At 40.1% G+C, this 24,143-nt stretch overlaps 1 protein-coding gene across 4 annotated transcripts in view; it reads right to left on the minus strand.

Moving 5' to 3' along the window:
- The window catches only part of Plcl2 (phospholipase C like 2), a 180,381-nt gene that overhangs the window by 41,157 nt on the left and 115,081 nt on the right, over nucleotides 1-24,143 (minus strand). The gene's annotated exons all lie outside the window — the stretch shown is intronic.

The following is a 24,143-nucleotide window of genomic DNA, read 5'->3' on the forward strand; positions in this document are numbered from 1 at the left end:
GCTGGGTGATGATGCAAAACACTGTTTTATCTGATTTCCCACCACTCGAGTTCAAACTGGAGGTGAAAAGTGATAAAATCATGCATCCCTACATAACGACTTACACAAGGCTGTGAGTAGGTTTGTGTTCTATGTGGAGCTAGACCGGATTCATTGTGAAATCCTATAAATAAAAAGGTGCACTCATCGAATCTGAGTTTTAAATCACGTTTTTGGTCATCGTTTTAACGAATTGTTCAATTTCATTTTATAGAAAGTACTGACACCTACACATTTCACCCATTTCAGTTAAATCATCTTCATCTGAAACTTAGATTAAAACATACAATAAGAATTTTAAAAACAGCATTTATGTGATGCCATTCATCACAAATGATTCTAAAAATACCTGGTATTTTTAAATGTTCCTATTAATTTTTTAAAAATTATTTTTGATGTCTTGTTCCAAATTACACATGCTTGTTTTAAGAGCCCAACCTTGAACAAAAGAAAGCATCAGAGCACAGTTGATTGATGATTTTACTCACCGAAAAGCCAGGAAAAGACTTGTATGAAGTAATTTTGTTAGTTCTAAAATCAATATAGAAATAGGATGGCCAGACTCAACTCTCTGAGCTCAAATGGATGCAATTATGACACTTGCATTAGTACAGATTCTAATTTTCTATATTTTAATGTCCAAATATTTTTCTTTATAATATTACTCACCTATTTTACATGACCATCCTATTTTAAATAACACCCATTCTTTTATATTCTGTCTTGGTTTTATTTATAGCATTCATCACTAACTGCCATAGTAACTCAATATATGTAGATTTATTTGTATAAGTTAAAGAACACCATTTTTATTAGTTACACTTATTTAAACTACAGTATAATCCAATATACTTCTTAAGTAGTGCACAAGATTCTTTAAGCTTTTCAAACAGCATTTATCAACTTCCTCTGTTCTAAAAAAAAAAATAGTGAACATCAAAATCTTAATATTTCTTCATTATTCAGGAAGGGCCTGCTAGAAGGAGCCCCCAAGTATTAACTGGGATATAGTCCCTATCAAGAATCCCACAGACTAAGATGGGTATGACACCTGTAATCCCAGAGACTCAGGAGGCTAAGGAAGGAGGAAGCCAACCCCATGCAACTTAGTGAGAGCCAGCCTCAAATAAAAAATAAAAAAGGTTGGGGTTGTAGCTCAGTGGTAGAGTACCCCTGGATTCAATAACACACACACACACACACACACACACACACACACACACACACAATCCATAGCCTAGAGGTAGTGCTTGTACTTTGGAATTCGGTATTTTCACATTCATTCTTCAAGATCTGAGTCATTCCTGTAAATTAAAATATTCTATTTTACAGCTTGACATATTGAACAGGCAGTGATAAAAATGAATAGTTAAGAACTCTATTATGCTGATATAAAGTCATTTGTGCCATTACAAATTTGCATACTGAAAAGGTTCATACCGTCATCAGTAACCTTTTTCAGCTTTGATGTCAAGCCAAATGGGAGCTACAAAGAAGCAGAGACGTCTTCAATCAAGGATGGTGGTCGTCACAGCTCAGTACCAAACTGGCCAACCATGCCTCCATCATTCAAAACAGTCAAAAGAAAAACAAATTAAAGCAAAAAAAAAAAAAAAATGAATTGAGTCATGAAGCAAAAAGAGTAGAACAGGAGCAACAGAAAAGTGATGGAGAACAAAAAGGCAGCACCAACCCAGGCTCACACACAAACAGATCATCCGGCAGAGAAGAGCGTGCAAAGCAAATCATGGAGGGGTGGGTAACAGCAGCAGAAAGAGCATATGTAAGTTCCAGTTAAGGTTCTGCTATTTGTCATCCAGGACAACATTTAACCCAACAGAACCATGATTTCCTATTTGCAAAATGCACTTATTAAAGACATTACACCTCCTAATGTGAAGATTAAATGAAAAGATGCATGTGGAGTAAGAGGCTTCAGGAAGACACTTGCACATGGTAGATGTCACGGTTGACTCCCCGTTTACCCAGGAGACCTGGCAGAGCATGTTCTGGAAGCCCAAAATTAGCTGAAAGAGCATGACTTCCTTTCATATGTTCACTGGCAATATTTCCAACATTCATTACTAATTTTAGTTTTACTTGGAAAGCCTGCTGTGATGAAGCTCAGAGAAACAACAAATCACATTATTATTCTCAGAAGCATCTGGGGGGGGGGAGTATCGCCAAAGGCTAAATAATTATGCACCTCTCAGCTGTAAAGTATATGCAAGGCTTAAGAAAGGCACAAGGCGCGACGAGGGTGTGAACAGGGAAGTTCATCTGCCTCCTGTGCTCTGTGATACGCAGAGGGTCATTCGTTCTTGGAGCAATCATTTACTAAGGCCCCTTATGTGTGGGGCTCTGAGTTAAGTGGTGAGACTGAATAAAGAATTGTTGCTGATTCTGGGAGTATGGTAGAGAAAGAAGACAGATGAACCCAAATTAACTACAGTAAAATGCAGCATTGCTACTATAGCCAGTGAGCTCTTGGGGGTGATAAAGTTGAATACTCCTCAGCCACAGTCCTTGGGTGGGGTACTTGTGGTGTAATGGCATCCATGTTGATGCCCACCAAAGTGTCTTCGTGGCTTAGATTTCAATATGGAAGCTCCTCTCCTAACAATGGGAATGAATATGCTAACCACTTCTTAAGAGCAAGGTATAAAATATGTAGAGGCTAACACACCAGGGTGCAGAACACAGAGTAAGAATACGTTTCAGGTTTGGAAGTAAACAGCAGCAGACATTAACACGCAATATTAGGAATTCCTGAGGGAACCAGCTAGGCGAAGGGAGGTACACGGTAAACAGTCAGCGAAGCTTAGACAAGACAGGAAGAAAACACTTCCAGTCCTTAGCAGAGATGATTCACTTTGTCATACTTATTATTAAATGTTTGCACCATTTCCTTAGGAAGGAGAAACTGCCAATTTACATCTTTTTGGGGTACAGAACTTGTACTTAGGGTACCTATTTATAATTAAATTAATGTTTGATAGACAGTTTAGAGTTCTTGTTCATTGCATGAGCTCACTAATCCTCAATATTTTTTTTTTTTCAGTACTGAGGTTTGAACCCAGGGGCGCTTTACCACCAAACTACATCCCCAGCCCTTTTATAAATTTTTTTGAGACAGAGTCTCACTAAATTGCTGAGGTTGATCTCAAACCTGAGATTCTCCTGTCTTAGTCTTCCAAATCGCAGGGAATTCAGGCGTGCACCACTATGCCTGGATACTAATTTTCAACCCCTGTGGCATTTGTAAATTACCCTCGAGTGTTGGAGACCCTCTTACTGAGGAAGCTCTCTGGGCTGTGAGCTCCTACAAGGGCATCAAGTTTAGAGTGCAGGAAGGGTAGTGTGAGGTGATGGGCCTTCCCTCCTGAGAGTTGGCTGATGTCTTCCTTTTATTCAGATGACAATTTCCACTGAATGAAGAGCACATGGCACTGAGGATACAGCAGGGACAGCATGGGGCCAACTGATCTAGTAGGGACCACTTTCTGTTTGCTACTTTATAACAAGCAATATCCATGTGACGTGGGCATTTAACTTGTTAGTTTTATAGATGTGAACACTGAAGGCCCACCTGAGAGTAAGCCACTTTCTCCAGGTCATCTGTTATTACAGGCAATGGGACTGTAATCAATCATTAATGCAACTGGTATTCCATTTGACTTCAAAGCCTTTGCTTTCTCCACAATACCAGGAGAGTTCTTGACACATGAGTAGCAATTGCACAAGTAAAAAGGAAAGAGCATTTCAACCAGGACACAAAAAGGCAGAGGTAATTTTGTACTGTAGAATGGCAGCATCATCTCAACTCCTGAGACTGGCCCCAAGTTGTTTTTTTTTTTTTTTTTCTTTTTTCTTAAATTATTGGTTAAGCAGAACTGGGAATTGAACCCAGGACCTTATACATGCTAGGCAAGCACTCTACCACTAAGCTATACCCCCAATGCCAGTTTTTTCAAGCAATATTTCTATATGCTACCTTGAGAAAATAAAAATTTTTAAGAAAAAGGAATAAACAAATTACTTGGCCCCACTTATCAATACATTTTTAGAAAAGCTAAATCCTTGCTTTTAAGGTGAAACTACCAGAATAAGCTGAATAATAAACTACTAAGATTAGATGAAAGTAAATGTGCAGGGAATCCTATCAGGAGCTGAGCCAAATGAATAAATGGCTTTATTTTGTTTTCTCTATGTATGCTACATTAATGTGTCAACAGTATGCAAGACCAAGCACAGAGGTTGATTTTATAAGCATTATTTGCATTGATTCAAGTGAATTATTTTTCTCAATCCCCTTTAAGCACATAGGTACAAGTCTCGGCACAGCAATCAGACACCCTGCTGACAATCAGAGGAACTCACAAGGACACATATAATGTTTATTCAGTGCAAGACGCATTTATACAGTGGTTGCTAATGGATTTTACATTAGTGACCTGTTAGCAGTACCTACTAAATTTTTGGAACTAATGTGTTAGGAAAATCTCTGGTTTTAATATAGCCCAGAAACCCATTTTATACATTTGATCAACTCTAATATAAGGTGTTCAAACAGGATCAAGCAGAGGAAAAGGAAGTCTCACCTGAAAGCAAAGTAAAAATCAAAATTTATATTTTATTAAGCTGGAAGGAAACCAAAAAGGGCTTTCATAAGAGTGCTGCATTTTGAAAGGAACTCTCCATGTTAGCATAAGGCAAACTTCTCTGTATATAGATAGGGCGATGAGAAAAACAACTACTTTACCCACTTATTATATATTACTAGGTTTCTAAAGATAGCGCCTTTGTTTTCTTTCTTTTTTTCTTTCTTTCTTTGGTACCAGGAATTGAACTGAAGGGTGCTTAACCGCTGAGTTACATAACCCCCAACCTTTTTCGAGACTGGGTCTCACTAGTTTGCTTACAGTCTTGCTAAGTGGCTGAGGCTGGCTTCTAACTTGTGATTCTCCTGCCTCAGCCTCCTGTGTTTTCTGTTTTGAAATTTGCTTATCAACCAGGAAAATTCTGCTTTCAGAATGAGCAATTCTTGTGGTTTTATATAAGGATCTTATGTCTGATTTTAGACGTTCCTTTCATCTCAGGAACACAGATTCTGTTAATAATTATAAAAGTAGTTTGTAAAGAATTTTCAGTTCTTGTTGAGAGAAGTTGTAGTAGTAACATCTTTTGAGTTCTAGATTTTTTTTTCCTTTTATCTTGTTTCGACCTCAGTTTCAGATAGAAAATCCCCATCTTCTAACTCTTTCCTCTCTCTGCCTGTTCCTGGGCTTAGCACCCAGATGAGTGACTGCTTCTGTTGTAGCTATTTCTAATGAAGTAGCAAAGTTGAAGAGGTCTTAGATCAACTAGACAACAGAATAGGTTTGTTTTTTTACATGAATTCCATGACTATTTGACATATAACAGGTAAGTATCTTCCCAAACTCAAGTAAAGATCATCATTTTCAAACATGCCAATGATGGTGTGAACCTGGCTCTCCCCACTGAACACCCCTGGACTGCCAAAGCCATCTTGGAGATCCATGTTCGGCCAGGTGGCAGGTGTGGCTTTAGGTACTGCCAGGCTCAGGAAAGACCTGAGCAAGACCAGAGCAGGACTTGTCTCAGGTCTCCAGGGATGAATAACCAAACAGCAAACATGAGTTAAGGATGAGCTCTTCAGAAGACAAGAATTAATTCAATCCAAAGGATTACCTGTAATCAGAATTATCTGAATGGCAGCCTCTGCTATAGTTTGAACATGTCCCTTCTGAAATTTAGGTGTTGCCAATATGGGGATTTACAGGTGGGGAACTTGAAGAGGTGATTTGGCCATGAGGGCTCCTGCCCTGTGAGTAAGCTTTTTATAAAAGAGGGTTCACAGAGTATTCAGGAAGCTTGCCCCTCCACCTTCCATGTCTGGAAACAGCAAGAAGGATCTCACCAGATGCTGGAACTCGATCCTGGATTTCCCAATCTTCAGAATTGTGAGAAAATAAATTTCAGTTTTTATAAACAACTCTGTATGTGGTGTTGTTACATCAGCACAAATGGACTAAGACAGCCTTTAAAGCTGAATGTCGCAGGTAGATTGTCAGCTCATGCTGTGCAACCCTGAGAAGTGCACAGTTCACTAATGCAGTGAATGGGACAGAAAGTAAGAGCAGAATACCCTGAGGAATTTGTCAGCCTTGGTGTTTTTGTTCTGTGCTCTTCAAAGAAACATCTGTGAGTTAACAACATAATTTTTCTTTTTAACACTGTATAATAGTTTATCCTTGTGTGGGTGAAGGATTTTAGAATCAAGTGGAGGAACACTGGGATCTGGGACTACTAAACTAAAAATTCAGAGATAAATCATTCTTTTACTGCAGCTGAGAGTACAGCAAAATATCACATGGTTGAACTAGTGGAAGCAGCACCATTTATAAAGTCCTTGTTAGAAAATACAACGCAACTTAATATTTAATAATATTAAAGAGTTGGGGTATACAAGGCTTATTGCTGTGGGCCTCTTTGCAACTGGACCTCTTTGCTCCCCTTTCTGCCCCACACTGGTGGAGGGCTGTGGTCACATCTAGTGGTATGGTGGAGAGCCCAGAGTGGATCCTATCAAGGGGCTGAGGTTTGCCATGTTACCAAGCACTGTGGTTATCATTCCTTCCAGCAGGGTCACTACCAAAACACTCTCTAAACAACCAACTGCTTCCAGACAGTTTTCACACTCAAATTACATATATTATAGGGAAAAACCTATATAAAAGAAAATTACAGAGATAACCTAAAGACTTGCTTGAACTGTTAACAAACATAGAAAGGAACATATTTGGGTGCTACCACACACATGATTCCATTGCAGGCATGGCGGGGAGGGCAGGATTTAAAACAGAGCAAATATCATTCAGCTCTCAGGTCTTTCAATTCAGATTATAGGAAAGATGGGGAATCGGGACAGAAAAGGAGTAGAGGGCTGGACTGGACACTGTGGGGTTTGAGTTTCATCACAAATCATTGGCAATTTAAAACAGAGGCATGCTGTCATCAAAGCAGAATTTTAGAACTATGAATGCTCAGTATGAAGGAAGTAATGAGTTGCAGGGAATATGTCCACATGAGATGTGGCAGGGAGTAGACAAGGCCACTGCTATATAAGAGACATGCTGGGAAAGAAAGGAAGAAGTGAAGAGGTTATGTACAAAGGACAGAGTGGACTTAAGTTGATCTGTGGGCACAGGAAAGAGAGCTGAAGATGGCATAGAGAGAAAACTGGTTAGGCTAAGAGAGATCATAACAGACCCTACAGTTGTGAAGCACTTCCCAGGGCCTTAAAAATGTGTTAACTCATTTGCTGAACTGTACAAAGTCTTGTGAGATCCTCCAGTGCAACCAAAAATTGGGTAAAGCCTGGGTCTGACATTTGGAAAACTGGGAATTTCCTGCACAGTGGTAGCAGCTGAGATGAAAGAATATCTACATTACTGAGGGAGGAATTTTAAAGATACATGAGCATCACAGCGATGCTCCAGAATCACTCAAATTAACAAGCAGACCAAGGAACAAGGAGGAGAGATACAGGAGTCATCGGAGGGAAGAAAGAAGAAGGATATTAAACACTCACAGGTGTGTGAGGAGAGAGTTTCTGGAAGGAGAGGGAGCCCACATTATGAAGACCTCTGCATTTGATCATTTGGTGATCTTGGCTATTTTTGGAGAATATAATTGCAGTTCTGACAATTCTGCAGTAATGCTACTTATGCATTCCTAAAATTCATGGCAATGTACAAAACTGTGCAATATAAACCACAGGGCTTGTTTGGGGAAAAGGTCAAGGACACAACAGTAAAAATTTTGCAGTGACATTAAAAAAAAAGAGAGACAGGAATTAAATAAAAATGATATTAGAGTTCTGGATGTTAAATGATTAAAGAATTTAAAAAAATACTATAATAAATGCAACACTTTACCTTGAAAAGACCTGCAGGTCACTTGTAGTAGGCATTGACAGGGTTGCAGCTTGTGAGTTACTGTGAAGTGGTAGAAGGCGGGGTTCTCTGAAATCTAATGGAAAGTTATAACACAAGGTGGAGATGGACTTAGCTCATACACTCAGTGAATCAAGGTTGCTGGTAGATATCTGAGGGGTGCGGCATGTATATGTTCAGTTCACCCAGGCCATTTTCTGGTTATCTACTGTTTCTTATGGACAAAAGTGTGCACTAGCAAATATGAACCTTGAGTTATGTTCCAACTGTTCCCTGATGTATCAATTGCATTCTAACATATTCACATTTTCAAAACAACTAATGTATCCCAGCACTGACTGTAGAGGAAAGAGTATTTTTAAAATCTTTCTGGAATTTTTTTTTTTTTTACAAAATTCCCCTATGCAATTTTATTATGAAGTGAACTCTCAGTTTCTACTGTATTCAACCAAAGCATGGTTTTGACATTGCATAAGCCTCGCTCAACACTGTACTCAACTATTTTAACAATCATTCTTTATCAGAGAATAGATGCCAAGTGCTACAGAAATCTGAAGTGAATTAGGAGTTATGAGTGACCCAGGGTCTCCACTCAGAAAGCCAAGAATTCTCTACCTCTTCAAGATGTTCTTAAATTTTCTTAAAGTTCATTTCAAATCTAGGTGGTCCCCACGGGTCAATGTGGCTCTCCTGATATGCACTAAATTTCAGACAAACTCCTATAAAATAACAAGTCCCATGGTATCAAAGGGATTTTCACATTATAAGACACCTTCCACACCATAATCAGTGTCTCTATCACTTCCCATTCTAAATTAATATACAACTATATTCAAACACTGAGAAGGGGCTGCATTCCACAGATGAAACTTCAAGTGCAGTCTCTGCACTGAACTGCCATTTGTCTCACCAAACCATCATTTGGATTCAGCATAAAATTCATGAACACAAATAGTACCACGTAGTCAAAACAACCAACATATCCCTAGGTTCTTACTCTCTACCAGTTGCTTTGGCATCCGGGGATGTATGACTGCTTTTGCTTGTGGGCATTTCTGAGAGGCACTTCCAGACTCAGCCACTAGAAGTCCTTAGTAATACACATTTGCTAGGCAGGGAGAAGAGGAGAAAGGAGCAAAGATAAGGGAAAACAGCACTGAGGAAATTGTGCAGGGGGTGGGGGTTGCACCTCTAGAGGAATAAATGGAGAAAAAAAGAAAAAGAATCACAGAGACAAAGTATAGGAGTTAGACAGGGACTGCACCAGGGCGAGTTATCTCAACAACTATATTTTAAGTTAGATGAGAAATTTTTATTTTATGCCTGCAACTGAATAAACTGTAACATCAAAACCCAACTTTGATTTAAAAGGAATTCACTCCTATTTCTAGCCTAATTGGGATTTGGCATTACTAGAAGTCTCCATGTGGTCCCAGACATATTTAAATAGACTGGGGCTGGCAAAGCTCCATTGTACAAAATAGCTGGAGGAAAATTGAAAAGGGCTCTGGAAAACCAGTGACTCCAACTGTACCAAAAGATAAGTTATGAAGTCCATGTACAGACTTCAGATGTTTATCCTACTATAAGTTGTTTGCAGATTTTAAAAACTTCTGGATTTCAAATTTTAGTTTAGTTTTAATAAAAATTTAAAGTTAGGAATGTTATTTAATCTTATTTCGGGAAATAAACTATTTGAAAAAATGGAAAGAATTTTATACTGTTTTGGGTCCTATAAAATAAGATATTCATAGGGAAAACAAAAAATGTTGAGATTCCAGCAACAAAAACAGAACCTAAGCTAACTCCATTGCAATTATAAAACTATCCAGAAAAGCTATATAATTTATACCAGTTCATGTAGTAATTCATCATGCTGTGCTTTTCTCTGGGGAGCATCTGTATAGTAAATCCATGTGTACTTAAATTATAATGATCCTCTTATTTCTTTATTTTATGGGCAGTCTTATATGACCAGATGTCCTACCTGGGAAGAACTTGGTGTGCAACATATCATTTTTTTATGAAATTACTGTGGAAAGTCTTGTGTAATATTTGCATGGTAAATAGTTTATGGCATATGCAGAATTGTTTTGCACCACGTTAACCCAAAGATTTACATGCACAAACATCCTCTACCAGGCCTGCAGTCACATCAGCCCCTGAACACTAGACAACGCTTCTGTATTTTCCTAAACTGTGCTTACACGAAATCCTCATACTACCCAAGGTGGCATGAAATTTAGGTGCACATTGTGCTCAAACATCCTCTATGGTGACCAGAAGAGATAGGGATGGGGGTTAAATGAAGGGTCTTAGCAAGTTGGAAGGAACTTCCCATAGAGCTTGTGGGCAGCCAGGCACAGTTCTGCGAGCACACTGGCTGCACTGGCTTCTGCCTTCCAGAACCTGCCTGGGAAGAGGGAAAGGCAGGCCAGGACCAATATGTCTTCCCCAGTCTTAGAAGGTTTTAAGATAGTGAATTGAGAAGACTATCATACATCACTATCATACATCTTATATGGAGAGAAGGGTCTCCAAAGGATTGGTGAGAACAGTTCACACCCTGGCCTGAACCACTCTTACAGGAGGAAAAGGGGAACTTGAGCTGGTTAAACCCAATTATTCAGAGAGTAAGCTACTTCCTGAGAGTACTTAGGAACTTATGTATGCCATTAACTCTTTCAAGTCACTAAGGACCATTTAGAGTTCTGACAAGCTCGTTTAAAACAGTTATTACTAAATTAATTAAATTTCAAAAGATACAATTTGAATTAAACATAGTACCACTGTTATGACTGTCTATTTATATCAAGTCTTTTCTCTAAGGGGATCAAGGTGATTTAGAAACTCCTAATTAACAGAAGGTAATTCAATCATAGTCTTACTGTAAAGTATCATTAGTTTCTCTCAGGTCTGTGATAACCAAGTATAGATGTTAGTTAAGAGAGAAAAGCAATTGGAGACTTCTCTGTAATGAAAAGCAATACTTTTTGGCAGAGCAGAATGTCCACAGTATTGCTGAAGCAGAAGGAAGACAAGAATTCATCTGAGCAGCTGATGGAGTACTTCCTGTACCATCCCAGGCTTGCCTCCTGGTGTTGACCACACACCTCACGTGGCCCAGGATCCTCCCCTCTGAGTAGAAGATGACTGACCCAGCGAGGTGGAAGGGAAGCCCTCCCTTCTGCTTTCTACTTTGGACCTTACACCTGCTTAACGAAATGGAGTCACCATGTTCTCCACACTGCAAAGCACATGCTGATTAATGACTGCTGCTCTGGAGTTGGGAGTGTTGCTAACATAAGCATATATGTACAGGGCTTAAAGCTCCAAGGGCTGCAAGCTTCTAGCTTTTGAAAATGGAAAGTGATAATGATAATGACTGCCATTTACTGGGGATTTTTGTTTTATGTATAGTGTACTTACACATAGTCTCACAATCCTTTGAGGGGGTGGCCCTATGCCCATTTTATAGATAAAGAAATGGGCTTGCCCATGGTTACTCTAGAGCAGGATCTGCCTCATTATCAGGGCTCACATTCTCTGCTCCCCCCTCCACCAACTCCCACTTCCCAGTAAAACAAAACAACTCATCTACTTCCTAGGGTGCAAGGAAGGACCTCCTTCACCCTCTAATTTCTAGTCATACAACATGTTGTTCACACCCCAAGTATACCTATCTGGGTGGTCTATGGACATTATTATACTAATGAAGATGTGCCCTTTGCAAAATGTGTCAGGGTGATCTTCTGTTGCCCTTGGGGTCAGCTCACAGTGGCAGGCGGGACAGGGGAAGATGAGGATTTCACAATGTGGGGGCAGAGCTGGCAGATACCAAGGAAGGGAGGGGTCAAGGCTTCCTTCCCCAGAAACACAGGAGTGTGGTATGCCTCACTCACCCAGGTCAGAGGGCGCTAGGGCATGGGAGGTACTGCAGCTGGGGAAAGGTGGCTCCCTGGTTTTCAAGGATGTCTCTGCTTGGACTAAGAAGAGCCCATACCCACCTGAGATTCCCCTGTCCTCTACTCCCAGTTCCCAGGCTAAAATCATTGCACACCAGAGACACTGACTGTAAGCTCATGTAACGACTCATTTATGAACATGCTTGGAAAACCCTAAAATACAGCACACATCATGGTGGCTAGCCTGTCAGGCTGCTCTCCTACCCTGGTCAGGTGAGTAAGTAGGAGTCCTCACCTTTTCCTCCTCTTGTCCCTGCACTTCTCCAGCCTTCACTACTTTCTTTGAAAGGCATGGAGGCCTTTAAGGAGAATTTCAGACAGGACTCAGAATCCTCTAGTAAAGATCAGGGTGACTTCAAGAAGGCTGAACAAGAGGTACCTGGGATTGGGGAAACTCATGCCTGCTTTCCTTCCACGGGTTCCCTGGGCTGCCTCTCCTGCCTCTGGCTTCAAACTCCTGAGGAGCATCTGGAACTGCCCAAGCACCCCCGTCATCCTTGTCTTCTTGGAGCATCGAGGGTGCCCCTTACTGCTGCAGAATATGAGCACTACCATCTAATGCTAGACTGAAAGATAGCTACTTCCTTCCTGCCACCTCATCAGCACCCAGACCCTCCTCTAAAAACTTTTTTGTGTGCATACAAATAAAAATCAAATGGTTGGAGGAAATGTAGGCACACATGGAACAAAGGCACAGGGTAGGAAGTGCACCTGGTATCTGTGTCCAGCAGATCGAGGTCATTTTCATTCATTCATCAAAAAATACTGTGTGTGCCTGCCGTGTCCAGGCTTACTGTCCGTGCTGAGAACACAGTGGTGAGCAGAACACACAGGGGCCCTGCCATTCCAGAGCTCAGATTAGGGGGAGGGGAGAGAAGGAAAAGCTTAAGCAAGAGCAGGGTGTGGCATCTCCAGGGGGCTTGAGAGCATCCTTCCCACCCCCCCCCACCCCTGTGGGAGAGGGTTTCAGAGGATTGGTCTCTGCCTCCTCCAGCAGTCTTTATGATCCCTTCCTTTATAAGACAGCCTTGCCCAATGTGGTTAGCAAAGTCTGGATTTAATAATCTGAGAGAAAGTCCTACTCCCTGCCTGTAGGGAGGTGAAACCAAGGCAGGGGTTTTCAAAGGCACTGCAGAGTTGTTTACCAACCCCAACCAATTCCCCTTTCCCTACCCCACCCTTCACCACCCCACCCCAAGAGATGCTTCACAACTTCAACTCGATTCTCTGACCAACTCATTTTTAATGCTTACCAAGCAGCACAATCATGATTGCACATATCACTAAATAGGTGTAAAGCTACATTAATTACAAGTTTTATTTGGATTATCACCTGAAACTTGGTTTGACTGTCACCATTTTCTATTGATGTATCATGCTTATCTTGTAGGTACTATAAAAAAATCAGAGCAAACATTCATTTCCACTGGCTTCCCTCTTCTGGTTTCCACCTCCTGTTTTTGCAGGTTCCTGCCCACAACATGTAGAGATTACTGCTTTTTCAGGAGAGGATGATTAGGACACACCCCTCCTACTGGGTCAACAATTAGAATCATGTTTTTCCAGATGAAAATTCAAAATGCAGTGAGTATATTACAAAAGAAGAAAAGAAAGAAAAACCTTTACAATCATAATTTAATCTGGCAAAGGTGAACTTGGAAACCCATGTATCCAAATACCCTAAGGATTTTTTCCAGATCCTCTTTTTGATGGGTTGGAAAACTATCTGTGAAGGTCAGATAGTAAACATAGGAGGCTTCAGGCTTAGACTTCGTTTCAGTTGTAACCACTCAACTTTACCATCATGGTAAGAAAGTAGTAATTAGTAATGTTTAATAAATATGGTTGTGCTCCAATAAAGTTGTTTATGGATGCCAAAATCTGAATTTCACTTAATATTTGTGTCATTAAATACTTTTTCAATCAGTTAAAAATGTACAAATCATTCTTAGTTTGCAGACCAGCAAAAGCAGGAGTTCCCCAACTTCTCTATATGTCACATGATACATCATTTGATGATATTCAACTAAAAAGTACCCAAGATATAGTTTGATATGCTACATGCCTGTTTTAGAAAACAACATGAAAAATCAAATGCAGTTAGTGTGTGTGTTTATTTCTGTGGTACTTCAGATTGAACCCAGGGGTGCTATACCACAGAGCTATACCCTCAGACCTTATTTTGAGACAGGGTCAGGCTGAGTTGCTGAGGGTCTCACTAAGTTGACCAGGTTGGCCTTGAACTTACAATCCTCCTGCCTCAGTGAGTATCTTTAAAAAAATGAACATTTGTTATATGTATACAAAAGAAAATGTTGGTTATGGAGAATTCTAGTATACAACAACAAAGAAGGACTTATTTTAAGGGAATCAACTAAAATTACTGAGTACTATCCTAGTTACATTTAGCTGAACAGTAAAGTAGCCACTTCTACTCACAAAGACAGAATTTATTTTGCTTTGGCACAAGGTAAGTGATTGAAAAGCTAAAATTATTTCATGCCATATAATGGCATAAATTGTGATACAACTTCATTTGACCACTTTCCATTATAGAAATGTAATAATCAGAAAGAAAACTAGAACGATTCATACTGATTTCAAAGAAAATCCTTGAATTAAGGATTTCTATACAGTAGATGAAGGATCTTCTATATAAATCCTCCATAAAAAAATACAAAACATTTAGCCCTAAAGATTTGCTAATACTAATGTTTTAAACTACTTAAAATGCTATTTTAAGGTAATTAGTAATTAAGCTTGTAGAGTTAAACTTAACTCTTACTACATCATATTGTCCACCCACTGAGTTTACTGTGAGAGTAATTTTCTTATGGTTCAGAATTTAAAATGCCCTAATTAAGTTAGAAAAGACTTTAAACCCATTATTAAATGCTATTTTTGTTCCTGATAAATTCATCGGCTGTCAAACCAGCTTTCTGGTATCAAAGGTGGCTACTATGCAGGGGGAGTGGCAGTTATTTCTCAGTGACCCGGGGGGAATGGAAGTGAAAAGGGTGAGGAACAGGTGCCATCAAAACAGAGGACAGTGGTGGTTCCCAAAGAATCCACTGGAGAGCTGTGGGCATGCAAAGGGAAGTCACCAGCCAGGATGCTGCTTTGAGAGGGCTGGTGAGGGCAAGGGTGAGGGTGAGGGTGAGGGTGAAGGTGAGGATGAGTCTTCCTAACTTGAGTGAAATTGAGAAACAGAACCTACAGGCAATGCTCAATTCTATTTCTCTTATGAATTTGAGGTCAAGTGAAGCCTACCAACAAAATATGAGCTTCAAAGCTTTATTCAAGTATTGCATGTTTTTTAAATACATTGGACTGTGAAGAAAAATCACTCCCTTGTTATCTAAAAGGTTGTGGAAGCCACATCAATATTTAAAGCAGCACAATTCACAATAGCTAAATTATGGAATCAACCCAGATGCCTGTCTATAGAAGACTGGATTAAGAAAATGTGGTATATAATCTATGTACCACCACTAACGGTTTTTATAGAAGTATCTGATATAACTTTGATCTTTCCAGCACTGCTGAAAGATCACATGCAGCCCTAAACCACACAAGAATAGGTGACAATGGATTAGGTCAATCCCTAATGAATGGATCTTGCAGTTATGAAGTCAGGGTATAATATAGAGGACATCAAGAGTCTAAACAATACAATTTTTATCATTGGAACTTAACATGCTTTCTAAACTCTAACCTAAACATGGATAATAATGAGACAAATTAAGTATTCAATGGTTCATCCTTCTCATGAATCTGACATAAGACAAGTATTTTTAAAAAGAAACTTCCATGTGTAATTCTTACTGATTAATTATAGATCACACTTTGAAGCCAGAACAGCTTCAATAACTGCTAAGATAATCATTCAGGTAAAATATCTCCACTAGCTGGATTCAAGAAATCACCTTGAATCCCACCTAGCCCCCTGGGGCCAACTGTAGGCTCAGATGGCAAAGGCAGTCAGAATGTCGAACCACCATGGGTTTCTCCTCTCCCTGCCTGGTTAGAAGTTGTCCTATTAGGAAAACTAAGTTAAAAAGTGAAGGTACATTTCCTGGGTCCTGATACTCAGTGTGGACCTGACAGTCCTTGTTGGTTTTAAAGTTCCAAGGTTTCTATCACAGGCCTCTGCAAGATGAACACCTCGATTTCTCTTTCAAAGAAGCCAGCAAGTGTTGACACAACCACCTCTGTGCCAGCAGCACCAGTAGGAGTATCAAAGAGACACATGGCTTTCCTCTGGGTCTAAGATAACAGGGAGCCAGGTAGCCCCCAAACACAAAGGGGAAAACAGGCTGGATGATTCGTGATCTCTGAATTGCATGTTCTAGGTCAGCTAGTCTTCATTTTTGTCAGTCTGAAAGGATAGGGAACTCAGAAACCACAAGTAAAGATATACAAATTACCATACACTACAAGGCAATTAGGTTCTTTGTTTCCTTGATCATTGCTTTTATGTTTGAAAAGAATTCCCACAATGAAGACAATCACAATTCACAAATCTGGATGCAGTGACAATACCATTTTGCAAACACTACAGGAATAATTACAAACTTTGAGATCTCACACACAGATTCTGGGTGCTGTAAAAACCTTTTTTTTTTTCTTTAAAGGCCTGTATATTACTAGTAGTTTTTGATTTTTTTTCAATGGCAAATGAAAAGTTTTATGTTGGAAAGATTCAGTTGCTAGAATATAGGCATGAGGTGCATGTTTTCCGTTATTCCCACCACCACCACTTTCTTTTTTTTTTTTCCTCTCTTAGTAATTATTAGACTTTATACACATTCTTCATTAATCCAAATGCACGAAAGGGATACCACTTTCCCCAGATGCTCTAAGAAAAATGTCACTCACATGCAACCAGTCAGGTACTAAAAAGCAATTGGCTCTATTTCTCTCAATGATGATAATCTAATCCTAGGTGGCCTACATCTTGTCACCTTCGCTTCTCACTCTTTCTTCTGGCTCCTCCCTATCACACCCAGGCCTTCCTCTAGGTGACATTTCAGGGAGAATGTGTTTAGGGGGTTCCAGAAGCCAAGCTGCAGCAGGAAGGGAAAGGCTGCAAGGCAGGTGCTTCAGCAATTGCCAAGGTCCAGTGGCAATCGTGTAAAAAGGATATTTATTTCTATACAGGTTGGCATAGTTTATAAAACATGTCATCTAGGGAGCCTTCTGCCTATTCAAAGGATGAGTTTTGGAGCTTAGGTGGAAAGTGAGTAACTTATAAACACAAAGACATTTCTCAGTTTTAAAGATTCAACTAGATTTTTGCTCACTCGGATTCCGACCAACCTGAGAGTCATAAAAGCCAGAATCTATCAAGGGGAAACTATATTCTAACTTACCTTCACATATCCCTAAGTACCCAAAGATTGTGGAGTTTTATCCCACAGGGTGGAGGAGATTTCCTTTCTGCCCACAAAGGCAAGGCAAGGGGTACACAGTTCAGAGAGCAGAGGAGGGAAGGTGCAGGGGAAGGAGAGGTGGAAGCCCACCTCTCACAGGCCTGTGTGACAGAGGAGTCAGGAGCTCCACCACAAGGCCTGTCTTATGCCATGATGGCAAAGGAGGGGAAGAGGGGAAGGCAGCCAGCTTTCCAGGGCAGGCTTGAGAAGAACACAAAAAGAAGACTCATGCAACCCACCTTCTCCAGGCAGCCACAGCAGAGCACAGAGCAATGGAGAAAGAAGAGGAAGACTGAGACTGCTCACTGCACTTGAGGAGCTGAGCTTGCGCAGTCCAAAATAGACAGTGTAAATCAATGCAGACCAAGTTTGCCAAACAGAACAAAAACTTAGAAATACCTACCTCCTAAGAGAGTTAAGATAGCTATGTTTTCTTTTTCACCTGGGTCGAATGTGAAGTTTGAGCTCAAACCGTCACACAGATAGAAGGTGAAGAAGGTTGGTACTAAAATGAGGACCCCAGAGATGGAAGGACAGCAGCACCACCTCCTCCACTCAGTTAAAGGGTGCTCTGCATCTAGTGGACACCAAGCGATCACTGAATAAACTGGGGTGAGGAAGCTCGAGGCCTCCTCACAGCTTTGAAAAATGGCCAGTGCACTTGACTGACCAAAAAGAAATGTATGTATTACCCATAAAGTACAAGATTGCAGACATACCAAGTACTTCCTTGCAGGGTCCAAGATAGAGAGAAAGAAGAGAAAACATAGTTGGGTGTAGTAGTACATACTTATAGTCCTAGTGACTCAGGAGACCAAGGCAGGAGGATCTTAAATATAAGGCCAGCCAGGGCAAATTGGCAAGACCCTCAGCAATTTAGCAAGACTCTTTCAAAATTAAACATTTTAAAAGGCTAGGGATGTAGCTCAAAGCATCCCTGGGTTCAATCTGAAGCACGAGAGAGAGAGAGAGAGAAACTCAAAAACAGACTTTGAAGGAATTATACAAGAGCAAAATCTAATATTCACTGTGGAATTTGATAGGAAGTGATTTCTCTGCTTTTGCATAAGAAAAAAGGACTACAGTACTTCAGCAATCTTAGTTTTAACAAAAATGTAGTAGTGTTCTTTTGCATAAAGCATAAGTTTAGGAAGAAATTCTCTGACTTTTCTTGAGTTTTAGGTTTCAGATAAATTCCATAGCTATTTTCTTTCACAGTCAGGAAAACAAAATGTTGAAAAATATGCCCCTTTACAAAGCAATACAGGGGCTGGGGTTGTAGCTCAGTGGTAGAGTGCTTGCCCAGCATGTGTGAGGCACTGGGTTCAATCTTTAGCAAAACATAAAAATAAACATAAAATAAAGGCATGCTGTCCATCTACAACTACAAAAAATAAATAAATAAAAAGCAATAGAAAGGCTCTAAACAGAGAAACAGAGAAATAAAATAGTGGAGACCTTATCGAATACATGGCCCCAAAACACTGCCCTGCAACTATTCTTCGGGTAGCCTTGGTTAACATGAAATCTACCCAAGGAGTGGAGCTGTGCCAACAGCAGGCTCCCATTTCTTGTTCACCAACATGGTTGGACAGCACCCAGCTATTGGTTCCTAGCTTATTTAGACATTCCAAATCAGGCTGTGGGTGAGTCAGATGATAGTGTGGCTTGCTTCACACAGGCTGAATATCCCTTAAGCAAAATGCCTGGAACCAGAAGCGTTTCAGATTTTGTCTTTAAAACAGAGGGGCTGTGGGTGTCATTGGTGGAGCACTTGCCTCACATGTGCAAGGCCCTGAGTTCAATCACCAGCACCACAAAACAAACAAACAAACAAACAAAAAAACGTTACATAGACTTCACCCATTGAGCATACCTAATCTGACGATCTGAACTGTTCCAGGATCTGAAACTTTTTGAGAACTGACATGATGGATTTTGGAGCATGCAGAATATGGACGATGGATTATGGATGCTCAACTAGTACTATTGATTGTATCTTATCTGGGGACACCATCTGACAACCTGTGAGTACCACTAAGGCTTTCACTGCTGTCCTCTCAGAGGTATCAAACTTATCTGATGAAAACGGCTACGTGATGAAGTCTCTTTCAAGGGGATTGCCAGCCCCCAAATTCTAGTCTTTCCCCAGTTGTTCCTTACTTAGTATCTGGGGTATGTGTGCATGTGTAGGAATACTTTTAAAATATGTGTTCTTTAATGGTTTCCGAGAAGACATGTAAAGACAGAAAAACTGGATTGGAAATAACATCTTATAAGCATCATTTTGTGCAGCCTAGGAGTGCCATCTTTCAAAAATTTCCAAATATCCCTGCTACTGGTTACCCTGTGGCAACCTGCTCCATCTGACCTGATGACACATGTGATGCTATCATCACACTCTTACCATCTCTTTCTTTTCCATTAGCAACCAGAGCCAGTCTGGAGTAGCTCAGCTGCATAATTCTGAAGATTGTAGAGAGACTGCTTTTGCAAACATTTACTGAACATCTCCAGTCAACAAATTAATCTACAGCCCTTGGCTTTCTGGTCTTCCCTCTACAGGATGCATTCTCTCACCATCCCTCCCTCCCTTCTTCCCTTGCTCTCCTCTCATCCCCTCCCTCCCTCCCTTCTCCTTCTTACCTTCCTTCTTTTTAAAAAATCTCAATCTTATGTTAAAGCATACTATTCTATCTGACCTTTCTTCCACATTTATAAGAGTTGGTAAAGTTGACACCTTCAATTAAAAGAAGCTTTTAATGTCAAGTTTAGAGGCCAGAGAGTGATAAAGGGAGCCACAAAGGAGAAGGGGATCAATAGTAACCTTATTGCAGATGATCTCTGGCTTGGTCCAGACCAAGATACTCCATTAATTATGAAGTGTGATTTATCTCCTTACTGCATTAAGCAGTGGCTAGAAAAAGCACATGAAACCATACCAACAACACAAAACAGAATGTTCCTGATGCCACATGCCTATTGCCAACATATCTGTGTAAGTCTTCATTTCACATATTTTATTTAAAGAACCTTGTTTTAGTTAAGAAATACTTAAAAGTCATGTGTTAGAAGAGACTACTCAGTAACTTACACAAAAACACAAGAGTGCAAATTATATCCTCTTAGAAAAAGCATCTTGTTCCTCTCTTTAAAAAAAAACACTATTCTGTACTAGATAAATGGGTTCCTCAGAGTATGCTCTCTTAATTAAACCTGAAGGTAATTAAAACCAAGATTTTTGTTAAGTTGCAAGGAAAAGATCAAAACAAATTAATTTCAAATGGAAAGTAGAAACAGAGGAACAGCGGTGATAAGAATGAATTTGTGCAAAACCTCCAGACAGGTGGGGGCTGTCCAAGAGTCTGCCACTGTGTGTGAACTACCATACTGCCTGTAAGACTGCACTGGCCCTCTTCATCTTTACTTTTTCTTCTTCTTGCCTTTTTACTCCCTACAACTTCATCTTCAATTTCATTACAATGATCAAAGCATATTTCATATCATAGAAAAACTAACAAAATCAAAAAAGTGGCAAAAAAACTTTCCTTTAATGTTATACTTCACCAAACCTTTATATTCCCAATGTTTTCTCTCTATAGAGCACAGCTCCTTGGTCCCTGTGTGTTAGTATGATCTCATAAAAATTTTATTAATTCAAGTCTAAAACAGATGGTAAATCTGAATCTAATAAAGATAGCTAGAGAGCTGAATTCTCACTGTCATCGACAGGAAAAGGTTGGTTAAAAAATCACTTCAGTTTCAAAAGATAGTGAACTGGATCTCTTATATTGATGGGGGAGGGGATGCATTGAAGCATAGTACTGTACATTTAACAGAGTATGCAGGTCCTGGTACACAGCAGATACTCAATAAATATGTGTTGTTGGATGAGCACTCAGGGTCTTGCATATGATAAGAGCTTATAAATAGGTGTAGATTTCACTAATGAAAACGCAAATATTGGGGCTGAGGTTGTAGCTCAGTGATAGAGTGCTTGCCATGCATGTGTGAGGCATGGGGTTTGAGCCTCATCACCACATAAAAATAAATAAAATAAAGGCATTGTGTCCATCTACAACAACAAAAAAAATTTTTTTTAAAGAAAATGCAAGTATTACTTATTTTATATACTTTGTTAAAATAAACCAATTAAAATTTTACAGTATTCCATTTCAGAAGAAGCCAACATGACATCTTAACTAAAGCAAATCAATTATTTAAGTAGAAAATCACAACTCTCTGATCTGGTCATAATGTATGCCATAATAATGTATATGGTATACTGCAATAATGACAAATAGGAAGTAGTGGGCAGGAGTCCAATGACATGGCTTAAAATGGAAGTCATTCCCCATCTGTTGAAAACATTAGGTCTGAACAAAGGAACTCAAGAATCTTTTCCATTAAGCATCAGGGAGGGTAGGCTGACTGGAGGAGTCTAAATGACCCAGAGGAACAAGCTGAACCCTCATAGACTGAGTCCCTAAGAAATGGGATGAGGTCCTTAAGGACATTTGGCCCACAGAGACAAGGAAGCTCCATTTAAAGGCCCAGTCTACCCAGTAAGCCTCCCCTAACATGAAGCTCTTTTCCAGCCCCATGGCAATTTCCCATCGATGGTTGCCATGTGCCACTCCTGAGCTCTATGTTCTGGGGGACACAGATCTAGGCCCCTCAATCACTATCAGGAGGAAACAGGGTCACTTGCCTACAACAGACCTCTGAACATAACTTCAGCAACAACCTTCCATCCCAGACTGACATGTTCAGGCTCCAGTTCTGCTGAAAGTACTGGGTCATTCCCAAAACCCATCCTGTCCAGTCCTTTTTTAAAAAAATCCCTTAATCTGGGGTGGAAGAAGATATCTGGATTCTTCTTTCTCTTGAATGGCTTTGTCACCTGTCTTCCTGAACCAGGTCCCCCTGGCTTGCCTCCCACCACTTGTAAGAACCACAGGGACATCACAAATAGGGTAAAACCACAATCAGGGCTTTTGGAAGTCTGTCTGTTGGTGGTAATCAGAGGAGCCACTAGGACAATCTAGGATCCATGGGTAGGTGACAAAACAGCTGACCATCTGAATAGGGATACTCAAAAAGTTTTAGAAGATTTTCTTTCTTCCTCTCCTGAATTGGAACACTATCAAGAGTTAACAAGAGAATGAATAACAATTGTTCTAGGACAACAGGCATATGAACAAGGCCCATCCTGGGAAAACTGGAATGTGCAGCCACTCCGTGCCTGGGCCTGCCTTTCTGGCCTCCTTACTGGCTTCCATGCCACTCACTGTTCATGAAACTGGCACATTTCTAACACACCACTTCATTAGCCAGAGTCTATAAATTGAGACGCCATCTCAGTCTGGATGGCAGTGGTACATGCCTGTGCATCCTTGGGAGCCAGCGCAGCATTGTCCCCAGCAGAACCAGTGTCAGCAGCACAGATACACAATGACACGGACACTCTGGACAGGGATTTCTCAACCCACCCTTACTTCTCATTTGAAGTCTTCGAATTATAAACGGGAAGTCAACAAAATGAAAGAAGATCTTTCTTCTAAGGTTAACTTTGGGTCAAGCTCAATATAACACTATAAAAATAAAGAGCTATATTTAAAGTTACAGACTGTCCAACACCTTAGTACGTTTCCCATCAACATTTTAGCCTGTTCTGGCTAGCTTTGACAAATTAATTGTCATAAGGTGGGAAACTATTAAGTCACTAAAAAAAGTCTATAAAATTCTCTAAGAGTTATAATATTGCTGCAGCAATAATTTGAACTTAATTTTAAATATTTTATAACGTAAGTTTACCAGAAGGAATTAAAAAGAGAACAAATCTATAAACCATGGAGTATCATGCAGCACAGCTATTTCAATTAAACATGAGAAAAGAGTAATCTCACAATTTAAAACTTTTAAACAAGCTAATATATTCTGCCTTATTGCTTCTAGAACAACATAAATATAGAATTAGATGCCAATAAGAGTTATGTAATAAGTGTTGTCAACTTATTACCAGTCCAGGAAGAGGAAGGGGCAGGAGACCAAGGAACATTGAGCAATTCCTATGCCAAATATAGTCATGGGTGCCGTGACAGACGCTGTGTCCTTAAGGAGCTTTAAAGAGACCCTGAGAGTCCAGCCAGGCCCTCAGTCTACTCTGATAAACACTTGGCCTCAGTCAATCATGCCATCACCTACATGGGGACCACCAGTCCACTGTCAGGAAGTCCCTGTTAAAAACCTTACAGTGAAGAAATGTCAGTATATGACTGTCACAGAAATTTAAGGGCATAAAGCATGGGAGGTTTTGATCAATGAAGTGGGTCTATGATTTTATTTGAGGCTCAAGCTAAAAAAGCATTTATAGAATTGGGGTGTGGCTCAGTGGTAGAGTACTTGCCTAACATATGCAAAGCACTGGGTTTGATCTCCAGCAAAAATTTTTTTTAAAAAAGAAAAAGCATTTATAAACATAAGCTACTTCTTTATGACTTGTTCCCATAAAACCTGGAATCAGGAACTAACTACATAGACTAGTCTGGCTCCCAGCATGGCAAGTTACTTCCCTTCTCCATTTTTATCTTTTTTTACTCTCTTTCCATTCCCCCTGTCCCTAAGGAATCCCAGCATGAGCTTCCTATGGCAATCCAGTCCTCCTTCCATTATCTTCTAGTGAACTGGTTGACTCTCCGAGGACAGGGGCCATCCGTGCTTGTCTT

The sequence above is a fragment of the Sciurus carolinensis genome, chromosome 17, assembly GCF_902686445.1.
Source record: "Sciurus carolinensis chromosome 17, mSciCar1.2, whole genome shotgun sequence".
In the NCBI taxonomy this organism is placed as follows: domain Eukaryota; kingdom Metazoa; phylum Chordata; class Mammalia; order Rodentia; family Sciuridae; genus Sciurus; species Sciurus carolinensis.